Source organism: Macrobrachium nipponense, chromosome 8, assembly GCF_015104395.2.
Source record: "Macrobrachium nipponense isolate FS-2020 chromosome 8, ASM1510439v2, whole genome shotgun sequence".
Taxonomy (NCBI): Eukaryota; Metazoa; Arthropoda; class Malacostraca; order Decapoda; family Palaemonidae; genus Macrobrachium; species Macrobrachium nipponense.
In genome coordinates this window covers 45,159,343-45,175,731 of record NC_087203.1, presented here as the reverse complement: position 1 = coordinate 45,175,731, position 16,389 = coordinate 45,159,343, and the positions used below count along the sequence as shown (strand labels likewise).

Below are 16,389 nucleotides of genomic sequence, written 5' to 3'. Positions count from 1 at the left end.
CAATGCTCCCTTCGCGTCTATCCATCGTTGGTTACCTTTCCTTCTGTTTAATCCTTTAGAATTTATTGTTTATTTATTTGTAATTGTATTCTGTTAGGTTTGTTAAATATCTTTTTTAATAGTAATTCTGTAATGAATCAAGATGTCGCCAGTTATCTATTTTTTATAATAAACACCAGATTTATACCCCATTAGTGGGTGTATGTATCAACTGAAATTGTAGTGTTACGCTGAATTTCCAGTCAGTGTATGTATGCATATGTATACAATATATACATATATATATAAACATATATATATAATATATATATATATATATATATATATATATATATATATATATATATATATATTATTTTAGGTATCTCACTGAATTTTTATTCACGGAGTTACACAAACTTTCGAGACTTACTGTCCCCACCTGTGGTCTGAAATGAGTTTATATATACTATATATATATATATATATATATATATATATATATATATATATATATATATATATATATATATAGTGTTTATAACACGCAAATTATATACTCGTTATTGTCACATTTTCCCTCGTTTCTTGCGGGAAATGAAGAATATCTCGACTGTACAATGACCCCACTCATTTTTCTCCTGGTGAATGACGAGAAAGTCAGCGGGAGAAGGCATAATGAAGGACACTTTAAATTCAAACGGCGTTTCCGTAGCTGGGTCAGAACCTCGCCCTTGGGGCAAAGAGACGCGCAACTCCCTCTCTCTCTCTCTCATCTCTCTCTCTCTCTCTCTCTCTCTCTCTCTCTCTCTCCTTTTTTTTTTTTTTTATTTGTGAGAGGGGTTCGACGAGATGGGAGGTACAGGGGACAGTTTATTGCGGTTACTAGGTTGACCAGGCGAGGCTATGTATAGGTTATTGGAACGCAGTAGTTTTGATGTATGGCGTACTCAAAATTGAGACTGGTATTGTACGTTTCGTATTTTCGTATTTCGCATTTCTTATTGGTATTTCTTTTGTTATTCATTATGCGTATGTTTGTTGGTGAACAAACGTGAAGGATATTGTTCAATTTTAGTTGCAGAGCTATAATGTCTCATAATAATTGTATTTCATAATTTGAAAACTCGCTCGACAAATTTAAGCATCCTGGATTTGATGGCTTATTACCTACAAAAATTAGATTTTTTGCCTATGTATTGAACACACACCACACACACACACACACACACACACACACACACTTATATATATATATATATATATATATATATATATATATATATATATATATATATATATTCATAACTTCAGGAAAGCCGAAGACACATGAAGAGTTAAAAGGGTTATTCGCTAAGAAACGTTTCGCACAAGGAACTTTGTGCATCATCAGTCTGTTAAAAATAAAAGTACATTTTAAATTAATAAAAGCAAAATACAAATAAAAATTACAATCTAAAATTTTAAATTTAAAAATTATAATTTAAAAATTAGCATAATTCAAAGTTAAAAGTGAAATAAGAACATTAAAATGAAATAATGTTCTTATTTCACTTTTAATGTTCTTATTTCACTTTTAATGTTCTTATTTCACTTTTAACTTTGAATTATGCTAATTTTTTTTAAATTATAATTATTAAATTTAAAATTTTAGATTGTAATTTTTATTTGTATTTTGCTTTTATTAATTTAAAATGTACTTTTATTTTTAACAGACTGATGATGCACAAAGTTCCTTGTGCGAAACGTTTCTTAGCGAATAAACCCTTTTAACTCTTCATGTGTCTTCGGCTTTCCTGAAGTTTAGAATGTATATGGAAGTTCCCTGCATATCCTATATATATATATATATATATATATATATATATATATATATATATATATATATATATATATATATATATATATGTATATATATATATATTTAGTTTATTTGTATTTATATGTATGTATAATACATGTATGTATATATATATATATATATATATATATATATATATATATATATATAGATATATATATATATATATATATATATATATATATATATATATATATATATATTAATGATTATACACATACTTGACAGACCTATCTGCCTGTCTTTGAAGCTATTACCCCAGAATGTTGACCATATATGAAATAACAGCGACAAGGCTAATTAAGGAGACAACCTTGAAGCCAATGTTACGAGTAATTTGCACTATGGTGTGACTTGTCCTCTAAGTTATCAAATTTCAGTAATGAGGCCCCTACTGATTATGAAGGACCGACCGTTAAACGTATAATAGCACAGAACAGGCAAACAGTCATCCTCAGACAGTGAAGAGAAAGAAAGAAAAAGATTATTATAAAAAAAAAACAAATGAAATATGAATGAGAAGACAGACTTTCTTCTAGAAATGTAGGGATAACTGCTATCCTCACGTTATGCACAGTTGATCCCTGAACCTCTGAACAGCACCGAGAGAGAGAGAGAGAGAGAGAGAGAGAGAGAGAGAGAGAGAGAGAGAGAGAGAAATGGTATAGTGTTAAATACTAGAACTATTAATGATATTTGTGTATGACATCACCAGTGTAACAGTATTTTCCTTAAAAGTAATGTATTATCTTTTCATTTATATATACGTATATATATATATATATATATATATATATATATATATATATATGTATATATGTATGTATGTATGCACATATGTATGTATATATGGGTGGATAGAAGATAGATAGATATTACTCTGTATTTTTTTTTCTAGCACCGTCAGCGCACCTCACGCGGCACACTGTAGGCATTACCTGAGGTTCTTTGCAGCGTCCCTATGGCCCCTATCTGCAACCCCTTTGGTTCCTTTTACTGTGCCTCCGTTCATATTCATTCTTCCATCTTAACTTTCCACTCTCTTTTAACGGTTGTTTCGTAGTGCATCTTCGAGGTTTTCATCCTGTTACGCCTTTTGAACCTCTTATTCTCAATTTTCCTTCCAGCGTTGAATGGCCTCATAAGTCCCGACGCTTGGCCTTCGGTCTAAATTGCATATTCTTATCTTCTTATCTCTCTCTCTCTCCCCTACCTTCTCTCTGCCTTCTTAGTTTCTCTCCATTTTCTCAACCCCATTCTCGTCTCCAGCCGATTGCTTCCAAAGCTTCCGCCTGACTAATATTGACCAAACGTCAACACGGCACCAGTTAAGCGACACTCACAGTTTTCCTCAGTCCCCCCTCCCCTCCCCAATCCCCCGTCAGGCGAAGACTCCTCGTTTTCTTTGCGTCTTGTTTACAAACGGTAACGTCTTGAAACGTCTGCTGGACGGCCTTCCAACGAATTAAATTCATCAGTATCTCAGTGAATTATATTGGGGGGGAGAGTCTTCTGATTCGTTTAATGAAGCTCAGAACGAGATTAAAAGGGAAATTGCGCGAATTACGCTTCTCCCAGTGTTTGCCGAAATCCTTTCGTCAAATTCATTAAATTCCCTCCGTCAATATGCCAGAGTTGAAAGCAAACAGCCCGCCAGGGGCGCAACTTCACGCAAAAGCACATCTCGGATGCTGGATGTTACGCAATGCGTTGCCTTATGCGTAGGCTGTTACCCTCCAGCGTAAGACCTTTTTTTTTCTTCTTCTTTTTCTCTCGTTCGAAATTATCCATTACTGAATCTGAGCCTTTAATTGATCTGTATTTGATGGTGGTTGGGCGTCAATATTGCCTCCTCCCCCCCCCCCCCCCTCCCCCCCCCCCTCTCTCTCTCTCTCTCTCTCGCCTCTCTCTCTCTCTCTCTCTCTCTCTCTAAATTTTTTCGAAATTATTCATTGGCGAATCTGAGCCTTTAATTGATCTGTATTTGATGGTGGTTGGGCTTTAGTATTGCCCCTCCCCTCCCCCCCCCCCCTCTCTCTCTCTCTCTCTCTCTCTCTCTCTCTCTCTCACTTTTTTTTGGAATTATCCATTGCTGAATCTGAACGTTTAATTGATCTGTATTTGATGGTGGTTGGGCGTCAATATTGCCTCTCTCTCTCTCTCTTCTCTCTCTCTTCTCTCTCTCTCTCTCTCTCTCACAACCACCTTTTTTTTTGGAATTATCCATTGCTGAATCTGAACGTTTAATTGATCTTTTTATTTGGTGGGGTTGGGCGTCTATTGGCCCTCTCTCCTCTCTCTATCTCTCTCTCTCTCTCACTAGGTGGATTATCCATTGGGCGAATCTGAACGTATTGATCTGTATTTCCCCCCCAATGGTGGTTGGGCGTCAATATGCTCTCTCTCTCTCTCTCTCTCATCTCTCTCTCTCTCTCTCTCTTTCTTTCTCTCTCTCTCTCTCCTCAAGTAATAAAATCCAAAATAAGAAAGAAACAAATAAAGAGAGAAATCAAGAATATCAGGTAAAAAGAGAAAAGCAAACCACCAATGAGATATGCAGAGGTGTCAGCAAAAAATTTCAAAGCATCAGCTCCGAAATTCTACTCAGAGATAATAACTGTATTTATTATGCAAGAGGATATTGCAGAAAGAAACGGAGAAAATTGCAGATTCAGACACAAAATTAATAATTATGATGAAGGAAGATCAAATATTATGGAAAAGTTGGATTTTTTAATGTCAGAATTTCTGGAAATGAAAAAAAGAACACTACCAGAACAGGAAAGAGACATGGGAAAATCCTTATTACTACCAGTATTAAATGAAGGAGAAAACACGCAAACCATCATAGTGATGAATGCGCAGGGTTTAGTTACGAGTAACTCAAAAAGAAAAATAGAGTATTCTTATAAGAACTAACAAAATAAAACCCAAAATAAAGAAAATAGATATAAGTGAATATAAGTGAAACCTGGTTATTCCCAAGAGACTGGGAATGATGATCAAATAAAAGGGTTCCAAACTTATAGATCAGATAGAAAAAATAGGAATCAAGGTGGGGGAACCGCAATATATGGGAAAGACAAAAAACAAGGAAAAATATATGAGAAATATAGTAGCTCAGAATGTGAACTATAGCGGTATGAATTTGAATCTGAAAAATTGATGAACATAGTTAATATATAGACCATCCTAATACTAAAGAGTTTGACTTAATAATTGAAAAATTGGATGATATATGTAGAAATCACAAGGACTGGACTATTCTCCTATCTGGTGACCTTCAACTTTCCTTTCGTAGAATGGAAAGAACGAATAGGAGATTGTGGTTGTACTTATACATATAAAAAAGAGAGTAATAGTAGTGCAGAAGATAAGAGGCAATTTGAAAAGCTATTAGATATGCTACTAGAATACACATTCAACAAATAAATCACCTGCCAACAAGAAAGGAAAATACTTTAGACCTAGTATTTGTGAACGAGATAATTATGTTAAAGAAATAATAGTTTATAATGCGAGTATTTCAGACCATAATGTCATAGAATTAACAGTTCATTCCAAAGCAAGTGAAAATAGAGATAAGCAAGAATGAAAAAGTGGGAAGGATATGGAAAATACAACTTCTACAGTAAAAATATAAAATGGTCAGAAATTAATGAAGAATTAAACAAAGATTGGGATAACATTTTCGTAGTGATGACATAAGGGTAAATACGGAGATATTATATAAATATTGGAGAAAATAGTGGAAAAATATATACCGAAGAAGAAAAGTAAACATCATTCATGCATACCAAGAGACAGAAGGATCTTGTTCCAGAAAATCAGAAAGTGGAAAAAACCGGTCTTGCAAAAGAAAAAAATGCATGGAAAAGTTATAGAACTAAAAAGTAAGATAGAAAAAAATGCAGAACAAAAGATTATACAATCAAAAGAAAATGAAAAACGGGACTTGGAAGAAAAACCCTATTAAATATCAAGCAAAACCCCAAACTATTATACTCATATGCGAAGAAGATGAATAAAAGAAGAATAGAAATAGGCCCTCTGAGAATTGAAGGGAGATTAACGAATGAAAAAAAGGAAATTTGCAACATACTGGCAGAACGATATAAGAGAGAATTCACCCCTAGAATAGATAATGAAGATAATGATATAGAAGTAAGGGATGAAAATAGTGAATATTTAGCTGACATAGATATATTTTTTTTTTAATGAAGCTGATATTGTGCAGGCTATTAATGAAATTAAAAATGGAGCTGGCTTGCAGGGCCTGATGGAATTCCTGCATTTTGTTAAAGAAAGTAGTTCATTCTATCGCAAAGCCACTTGCAATATTATTAAGACAAAGTGTAGATACAGGCAAGAATATATGATGAGCAACAAATTAGCATATATTACCCCTACTTTCAAAATGATCAAGACTAGAGGCAAGTAATTATAGGCCTGTGAGTCTAACATCACATATTATGAAAGTGTATGAAAGGGTAATGAAGAAAAATATTATGAAACATTTAATAAAAAATAATTTGTTTAATAAAGGACAACATGGTTTTCGTACCCGGAAAAAGTACACAAACCCAACTGTTAGTCCACCGTGAGAACATATTCAAAAATATGAAAAGCGGAAATGAAACAGATGTGGTTTATTTAGACTTTGCAACGCTTTTGATAAAAGTAGACCATAATATATTAGCGAAGAAAATTAGAAAACACAATATCGTGGATAAAGTAGGAAGATGGTTAAAAGAATTTTTACACAACAGAAAACAGATAGTTATTGCAAACGACGAGAAATCGGAATGAAGCCAAGGTAATATCTGGTGTGCCGCAAGGTACGGTGTAGCTGCAATACTGTTTGTTATTATGATTGAAGACATAGACAATAATGTTAAGGATTCGGTAGTGAGTAGTTTCGCAGATGACACAAGAATAAGTAGAGAAATTACTTGTGATGAAGATAGGAACGCTCTACAAAGAGACCTTAACAAAGTATATGATTGGGCAGAGGTAAATAGGATGGTATTTAACTCTGATAAATTTGAATCAATAATTATGGAGACAGAGAAAGAAAGCTTATATGCATATAAGGGACCTAATAATGAGACCATCACAAATAAGGAAGCAGTTAAAGACCTTGGTGTGATGATGAATAGGAACATGTTATGCAATGATCAAATAGCAACTCTGTTGCCAAATGTAAAGCAAAAATGGGAATGTTGTTACGGCACTTCAAAACAAGAAAGCTGAACACATGATATGCTTTATAAAACATATGTTCGTAGTCCACTTGAATATTGCAATATGATATGGTACCCACACTATCAAAGGATATTGCACAAATAGAGAGTGTACAAAGGTCCTTTACAGCTAGAATAGAAGAAGTTAAGGACCTAGACTACTGGAAAGACTACAATTCTTAAAATTATATAGTCTAGAAAGGAGAAGAGAACGCTACATGATAATTCAGGCATGGAAACAGATAGAAGGAATAGCAGAAAATAGCATGGAACTAAAAATATCAGAAAGAGCAAGCAGAGGTAGATTAATAGTGCCCAAAACTATACCAGGAAAAATAAGGAAAGCACACAGGACATTAATCCACTACGCACCAGCATCGATAAATGCAGCGTCTATTCAATGCGTTGCCAGCTCATCTGAGGAATATATCAGGAGTGAGCGTAGATGTGTAAGAATAAGCTCGACAAATATCTAAACTGCATCCCAGACCATCCAAGATTGGAAGATGCAAAATATACCGGAAGATGTACTAGCAACTCTCTGGTAGACATTAGAGGTGCCTCACACTGAGGGACCTGGGGCAACCCGAACAAGATGTAAGGTCTGTAAGGTAAGGTCTCTTCGAAATTATTCATTTTTTATGCCCAATACTGCTGTCTGGAAATTTTGGCCATTCTCTTCTCGTCTTTTAAGAACACCCATTTTATTTTACATATGATAGACTCCTAAGGAGGCAGGATGCAACCCGGAACCCCACACTATAAAACTACCAGTCGAATAGGATGACTGTAATAAAAAAAAAAAAAAAAAAAAAAAAACTAAAGTGTGTACGCATTCATTCAACTGCGTGAAAGTCGTGAAGAGGAATAATCATAAGGTTCAATAAACTTTTTCAGCATATTGAATTTTTGTTCTTTATTTATCAATTTATTTCTTTATGGTTAAAAAAGGTCGAATAGTTTTGTTTTTTTTCAAATGGTGCCTTTATTACTTTTCATTATATTTGGCTTTTGTTTGCCTTTTGTTTAATTTCCATTATTTAGGATTAATCGTTGTTATCGCTTTTATTCTTTTTATTTTTGTTTTTGTATATTTTTTTCGTGTGTAGTCAGTACAAAACAATTTTTTTTTAGATTTTTATTTTTGTGTGCCCGTTTACTTTGGAGTTATTGACCAATGTTCCTCCTCCACCCCCCTTTTTTCATTTTGCTTAATTTTAGTCCATAGAACATTGCGTCATCGTTTTTTCATGCTATTTTCCGCTTTGAAACTTTGTTGAACATGTATAGAAATTTATTTATGCCCTACCCTTTGTTATGCTATTTTTCTTTCTTTGGAGTTCATTTCAACCCCGCCCCTTTTTTTTGTTGTTGTTGCCGTTGGTCGTATGTTACTTTTCCATCCTTCTCCTCCTCCTCCTCTTCCTCTTCCTCTTCTTTCCTCTTCCTCTTTCTCTTCCTCTTCCTCCTCCTCCTCCTCCTACTTTATTATTATTTCCTGCGTGCAACTTTGCGTCGCCGTCGTCGGCCCTATGGCACTTTCTCCCTCCTCCTCCTCCCCCTCCCCCTCCCCCTTCTTTTTATTATTTCCTGCGTGCAACGTTTCCATAGCCGTTTCAATTGCTACGTTGAGCCAAATACGAATGACGATTGATTGCCGGTGATTGGGGGAGGCGGAAACTATACACACCGAGCCATATTTCCCATTTTGGTTGTTTTAATGTTTTTGTTGGTTGTTTTTGGTCTGTTTCGATATTTCATTTCGATTGCGTGTTTTCCCTGTGACTCCGTCAGGTTTTGGAGAGCCCTTGGCGCTTCCCGTATTGGAAAAAAGGGAGTAATTTGATTTGTGTGTGTGTGCCGTGTACGTCTGTTCAGTTTGGGGTTTTGTGAACACATGTGCCCACATGCGCGCATGACGTACATACTTATGTACAATTTAAGTCACGTGTCATTGTGTGATTAATTAATAAATAAATATATATATATATTATATATATATATATATATCTTCAATATATATAAAATATCTATATTATATATATTATTATATATATATATTATAGACGTAGGTAGCATGGGGAAGCGGTACTTACTATACAAAGAAAATGGTTTCATATTTTAGATTGTATATTCCCCAAAATAAAAGTAATAATAATAATAATAATAATAATAAATCTAACAGCTTCTCTGGATCTCTTAAAACAGCGCATATGGTAATGCGAATGAATATTCACGAACTCATTTCTTCTGTATTCCAGCAATTTCAGAACTTGTAATTCAACGTTGTATGGTAATGGCTTTCTTTCTTTATTTATTTTTTGTTTTCTTGGGCTTATTTGTATGCAAAGACCTGCCCTGTCTTGTTAGCATCATTCAGTCACATATTTTGAAAGTTTATTCACACAAACTGCCGCTAGGGACAAATTCAACAATAGTTTCTCTCTCTCTCTCTCTACTTTTCCTTTCCTACTGTGTGGTTCACCTCTTTCGATTACTCTGTGTTCTTTTCTAATCTCTCTCACGTTTTCTACTTTCTTTCCTTCTGTGTGGTCACGCTTCATTACTCTGTGTTCTTTCCCACTCGCTCTCTCTCTCTCATTTTCTACTTTTCCTTTCCTACGGTGTGGTTCACCTCTTTCCATTACTCTTTGTTCTTTTCTACTCTAACTCTCTCATTTTCTACTTTTCGCTTCCCATTGCTCTGTGTTCTTTACTACTCTCTCTCTCTCATATTTTCTACTTTTCCTCTCCCACTTTGTGGTTCATCTCTTTTCATTATTCTCTGTTCTTTTCTACTCTCTCTCATTTTCTACTTTCTTTCTTACTGTGTGGTCACTCTTCATTACTTGTGTTCTTTTCTACTCTCTCTCATTTTCTACTTTCTTTCCTACTGTGTTGTCACTCTCATTATTCTGTGTTCTTTTCTACTCTCTCTCTTTCTCTCATTTTCTACTTTCTTTCTTACTGTGTGGTCACTCTTCATTACTCTGTGTTCTTTGCTGCTCTCTCTCTCTCTCTCTCTCATTTTCTACTTTCTTTCCTACTGTGTTGTCACTCTCATTATTCTGTGTTCTTTTCTACTTTCTCTCCCTCTCTCATTTTCTACTTTCTTTCTTACTGTGTGGTCACTCTTCATTACTTGTGTTCTTTTCTACTCTCTCTCATTTTCTACTTTTTCTTTCCTATTGTGTTGTGTGGTTCATCTCTCTCCATTACTCTGTGTTCTTTTCTACTCTCTCTCTCTAATCCCATAAACGACAGTAGGGATCCTCCTGCGGTGCTGAGATAGGGATAATTTAACGCCATTTATAAAGCTCAGGCACTCTCCTAATCTCCCTGGGGGGGAGGGAAGGAGGGGTAAGGGGGATTTGTATTAGTTTCATGGGACTTTTCAGTGCAAAGGTAAAATAGCGAAGGAGCTGGATGAGAGAAAGACGGACTTTTTCTGTCCGCCCTTAGATCTTAAATACTGAGGCTAGAGGGCTGCAAATTGGTATGTTGATCATCCACCCCCCAATCATCAAACATACCAAATTGCAGCCCTCTAGCCTCTGTAGTTTTTAGTGTATTCAAAGTTAAAGTTAGTCATTATATAGGATAAGCCACCGCCGGGCCGTCGTTTAGAGTTTCATGGCCCGCGGCTCATACAGCATTATACCGAGACCACCGAAAGAAAGAGCTGTTTTCGGTCAGTGTTTGCTTGTATCTGATCTTAGTTGCTTATGAGACACACACACACACACACACACACACACATATATATATATATATATATATATAATATATATATATATATATATATATATATATATATATTTAATCCAGATCGAACTGGATAGGGATTGGAAAGGATGATAAGGATTGTCTGGTAAACCCCGAAGTTAATCTCTCATTGAGTCCGCGTATAGCCTCAGTTGTCATCGCATGTGTGAAAGTATTGGTATAATTCTTTGTATATTTTTTTTATATTTATTTATTTTTGTGCCTGTCGCGTTCTTTAGCCATCTTTATTCATTGAACTTTTAAATGCGCGTTTAATTTATCAGTGGTAATCATTTCGCAAGCTTTCATTCCCCCAGATACAAAGACTTTGACTGGAAGACGTTGTGCTTCTATTGTTGGTAACGGGGTCATCACCGCTACCCTATATGTATGTATATGCTATTGCAGCGACGCTCCTTTTGACCACTTTCCAACAGGACGTATTCATCTTTGTGTATATACCTGCGGATATGAAGTCGCTCTGTGCGACCCGGCAGTTATATTTATATATATTCCCATACAAGGTAAATACCCCCATTAAACATCGGGCCCAGTCTGCTGTTGCCATGGCGACCGTCCGTTGATGTCGATCATTTAAACTAATTTGGCCAGCATTTTCTCCCTCCACTCCTCCGGACGGGACGTCATTACCTTTGTAATGTAGCGCCGGTAGTTTCGCCGGCCCATTAGCATAGTTGCTGCACGTAAAGAGGACAATTAAGTGGCTTTCGGTGGAGCTTTGGCCGTCTCGGTAAAATTCGTCGAGAGGGAAGCCAAGCTGGTTCTGGCTGGCTGGATCATGGATGGACGCTTCGAAGCCTAGTCTACGCGGGGACTAATTGGGCGGGAATGTTTCGCGCGCTTTTTTTGGCGGCTATTTCATCCCGCCTTTTATCATTTTTCTTTCTCGCTGTTTTGAGGCCGGGTTGATGATGGGAGTTCCATGTACGGCTCGAGTTTTTGCATTTTTACTTGTATCCTGTTTAAGCGTATCGGTTTTTGGATTATCAATCTGGTATTTTTTATATCCATTTTGTGCCGTTGTTTTTTTTTCATATTTTCTGTTCGTAGAACCATAGATTCTCTCTCTCTCTCTCTCTCTCTCTCTCTCTCTCCTTCTTCTTCGTCTTCTCTTCTCTCTCTCTCTCTCTTCTTTCGTCTTCTATTTTTTTTTGTGCGAGAGAACATATCGGCAAAGGGAGTAATTGGGGCTCGCATTAGTCTCTCTCTCTCTCTCTCTCTCTCTCTCTCTCTCTCTCTCTCTTTCCCGAGTAGTCAGACGTGACGTTCAAAAGTCCGTAAATAAACTCGCTGGAAAGATGACATGTCATTACGAAAATGCATATGGAAGACCTCCGTTTATAACTTGGAAGTTATATTCAGGGTTAATTATGTTTTGAGTCATTTATCAGTGCGGTCAAGAATATTGTATTATATTCTAATAACAGCGATGATGATAATTGGATATGATCACTTTCTCGTGATCTTAAATGGAAAAATAGTCCACAATAGTGTACGTATATTTATGTTAGTTATTACTATTTTTTTGTTTTTGAATTTTTATACTTTTAGGCTAGGTAGCTTTCGTCAACTTGATAAGTTGACCTCTTCAACAATAATCTTCATGATGACGGTGATGGCTAATGACGTCATAACCTTGATGACCTCTGAATGATGACGAGTAATGAAATTATTTGATCAGAATTAGGTCTTATTTCGGTGGGCATTCAGTTCGTCTGTTGTCTGTGAAAGTAATATTCCAGTAAATGTTCGACTGCATTTGTTGACTGACTTGAATCATAGTATAGGTAATCTTCACACTTTCCTTGCCGCAGTTATCGGTTGTTTTTATAGATCTAAATACTTGTTCTTAAAATAACATTTTATATATATAATTTAGAAGGAGGGCACAGAAAGGGTCAAATTCCCCCCTTTTTTTTCATTTTAGCCTCTGGGATGAGTTTCCTGGTTAAGATCACCGCAGTGGCGAACTTACCAGGTATAGCAGATTCACATCAACCGTGCATTTGATGTTTAGGTCAGTGTCTTACGCCGCTCCTGATTGGCTGTTGATAAACCAATCACAGCGCTGGAAACTCTCATTCTCTCTGGAGAGTTCACATATGCAGGATGTATGTTCCACCTCTCCTGAGGGATACTTTTGACAGACGTATCCCTCAGGAAAGGTCGAACATAGATCCTACCCATATGAACTCTCTCGAGAGACTGAGAGTTTCCAGCCCTGTCATTGGCTTGTCAACAGCCAATCAGGAGCGTCGTAAAGGACTGGCCTAGACATGAAATGCACTGTTGATGTGAATCTTCTATAGTAGCTCATTCACGTCTCAGGTCAACAGAGTCAAATCCGGGACCTCTCACTGGGTTTGCGAGGATGCTACCCATCACACCACAACGTCCTTTTGATATATATGTATATATTATATATATTATATATATATATCTATATATATATATATATATATATATATATATATATATATATATATATGTATATGTCTGTAGCTTATGTATAAATATATATATATATATATATATATATAATATATATATATATATATATATATATATATACACACACACACACACAGGCACTATTCTTTTATAGTCCTTTTAAATTTATGAGAATGAGGTCATCGGAATTCCACCTCGGGTCGTTCTTGTTACAAAGGCATTCCAACCTATTATGTTCAGTGTAAGTAAATTCAGTGAATTACCGCAAATTCTCATCCAATTGTTTTGTTTTGACTCTTCTTCATATTCAAATTAGCATTTATCCTGAATTTCAAAACTAATTTAACTAAATCTGGAAATGGTGACCCAGGAACTTCAGAATAAATGAATAACTAAATTAGTGAACAGTAAAATAAGTCACAAGGAAATCAAGGAAAAACTTTAACTATTGTTTGTGATGACGAAGATAAGAACGGAGAAATGTTTGTCCCTTTTTATATGTAACGAAGAAAAATTATTTTTGGTCATGTTTTCGTACAAAGTTGGGAAACGCCAAAGAAAGAAATCGGGCAGCCTCTACAAAAAGAACAAAGAAAGCACCAAAAAGAATGGATATATAAGAATAATAATAACAATAATATATAATAAAAAAAAAGTGGAACTCGAAATAACCAATCCTTTCTCCACGGTAGATTTGATGCGTTTTATGTTTTTTTCTCTCTCTCTCGCTCTCCCAGCGGGAGGCTGCATCTATTTTTATCTCCGCTCCCAAGCCACTTTTGGTGATGCTGATGCACACACACACACACGCACACACACACTCCCTGAATGAGAGGAACAGACGCCGAAGAGATTGTCTCCACTGCCTGTCCGTGCGTCCGTCCTACGGACGCTTTTCATGTTTGTTTGGTCGGTCGGAAGTCCTTCTGCTGCCGTCTCCATCGTGAAGGGCGCCGTTGTCACACCGGTCGCAGTCAGCATTATTTTTTTTTTACTTTTTCTTTTTTTATAATCCATCGCCTTCTCTCTTTCATATTTCGCAATTTTGAGATTGACGGCGGCTCCTTTTTCTTTCGTTCTTTCTCTCTTTCTTTCTTTCTTCTTCTTCTTCTTCTTCCTTTGTCGTCTCTCGGGGGAGTGGTGGGGGGGGTGTTGCTCGTGGCTTGTGACAATCCCCCGCGGATTTACATCTTACATCATTCAAGCAATTGGAATTTGGGGCGAAGCGTTGGGAATGCGTTCATTTATGCCCGTCGGGAATGCATCGCCGCACGATTGAGTGGCTTCCCATCTTTAAGGTCCTCACGCGGTGCACTGTAGGCATTACTTATGGTTCTTTGCAGCGTCCCTTCCTCAGGTCCCTACCTGCGACCGCTTTCATTCCATTTACTGTACCTCCTTTCATATTCTTTATCTTCCATTTTGCGATCCACCATCTCCTAACAATTGTTCAATTCTCAATTTTTCCCTTCAGCGCCGAATGACCTCATAGGTCCCAGGGCCAGGCCTTTGGCCTAAATTCTACATTCCTTCCTTCCTTCAAGATCTGGATGACGGTACTATAGTAGATTCACATCAACCGTGCATCTGATGTCTAGGCCCCTCCCCTACGACGCTAATGATTGGCTGTCGGTAAGCCAATCACAGGGCTGGAAACAGTCAGTCGCAAGAGAGAGAGAGAGAGAGAGAGGAGCTCACATAGGCAGGATGTATGTTCGACCTCTCCTGAGGGATACTGGTGAAAGACGTATCTCTCAGGAGAGGTGGAACATACATCCTGCCTCTGTGAACTCTCGCTTATCAACAGCCAATCAGGAGCGTCGTAAGGGACTGGCCTAGACATCACACGCACGGTTGATGTGAATCTACCATAGCTCGAAGATTAAATGCTTGAGATAGACGTCAAAAACACACACACACCAAAGGGAGCATAAGTAACGTCCGATTCTTTTATAACATCGAGGGCTTAATATGTATAAACATGCATTAGGTCATGCCTCTCGGCAAAAGGTCCCGTCAGATACTTCACCGCAAGTCTGGTCACTCCTCGTGACAACTGAAGGCTGAGTTTGTCTCCTAAAATTCTATTCAAATTTTTTATATATATACGTAACCTGAGTTTGAGCAGTGGCATCAAGAAAAGGATTGGACTGACGATGAACCCAGGGAATGGTTCGAAAGCTTTGTGTAAAGGGTTTTAAAATTATACACGAACTCGCAACATTTTTTATTATTGTGGACCCCTTAGAACATTATATATACTCTCGCGATAGAGAGTTTTTCCCAACCAAAGAAGAGGGATCTTCTCAACATCTCTCTTCGTCATCGTAGCAAGCAGCAGCAGCAGCAGCAGCAAGAGAATTCCTCGCAACTTGTGGCTTTCATGGCTCCTCCTGCCTATTTACGGCTTACTGGGAAAAAGACCCGTTACCAAGGGAACAGAAACAGGAGCAGCGAACGGTGTGTGTGTGTCTCACTTCGCCCATTTCAACTTTCGAAGGAGCTGGATCGTGTACCCTTCCCCCCCCTTCTCGTTTGGAGGGAGTCTAGTTGTAAATGAGAATGATTTTGTAGAAGCTATTTACCGTAGGGAAGTAGTGCCTTCAGTTCACCTCATGCGATGCACTGTAGGCATTGCCTAAGGTACTTTGCAGCTTCCCTTCTGCCCCTAGCTGCAACCCCTTTCACTCCTTTCACCGTACCTCCTTTCATATTCTCTTTCCTCCCTCTGACTTTCCACCCTCTCCTAATAGTTGATTCACGGTGCATTTCGTGCATTTTTGTCCCAAGCGCCTCAGTGGCGTGATCGGTTTGGTCTTGGCCTGCCACCTCGGTGGCCGCGAGTTCGATTCTCGGGTAATTCCTTTGAGGGGGTGTGAGAGGTGTATTTCTGGTGATGGAAGTTCACTCTGGACATGGTTCGGAAGTCACGTAAAGCCGTTGGTCCCGTTGCTGAATAACCACTGGTTCCATGCAACGTAAAAACACCTTACAAACAAACAAACAAACAAACCCAAGCATGGGCCAATTTGCGTTCAAGAATAATTGAATGAAAATTCATGTGGCTAT

The 16,389-nt window shown here is 37.2% G+C and overlaps 2 protein-coding genes across 2 annotated transcripts in view; one reads left to right on the top strand and one right to left on the bottom strand.

The window, feature by feature from the left end:
* The window catches only part of LOC135222731 (excitatory amino acid transporter 3-like), a 472,230-nt gene that overhangs the window by 170,377 nt on the left and 285,464 nt on the right, over window positions 1-16,389 (top strand). The window lies entirely within an intron of this gene.
* LOC135222732 (uncharacterized) overlaps window positions 16,238-16,389 on the bottom strand; it is a 377,836-nt gene continuing 377,684 nt past the window's right edge. Inside the window, exon 5 of the transcript XR_010316323.1 lies at window positions 16,238-16,308. The gene's annotated coding sequence lies outside the window, so the exon portion shown is untranslated. The remainder of the gene's footprint in view (window positions 16,309-16,389) is intronic.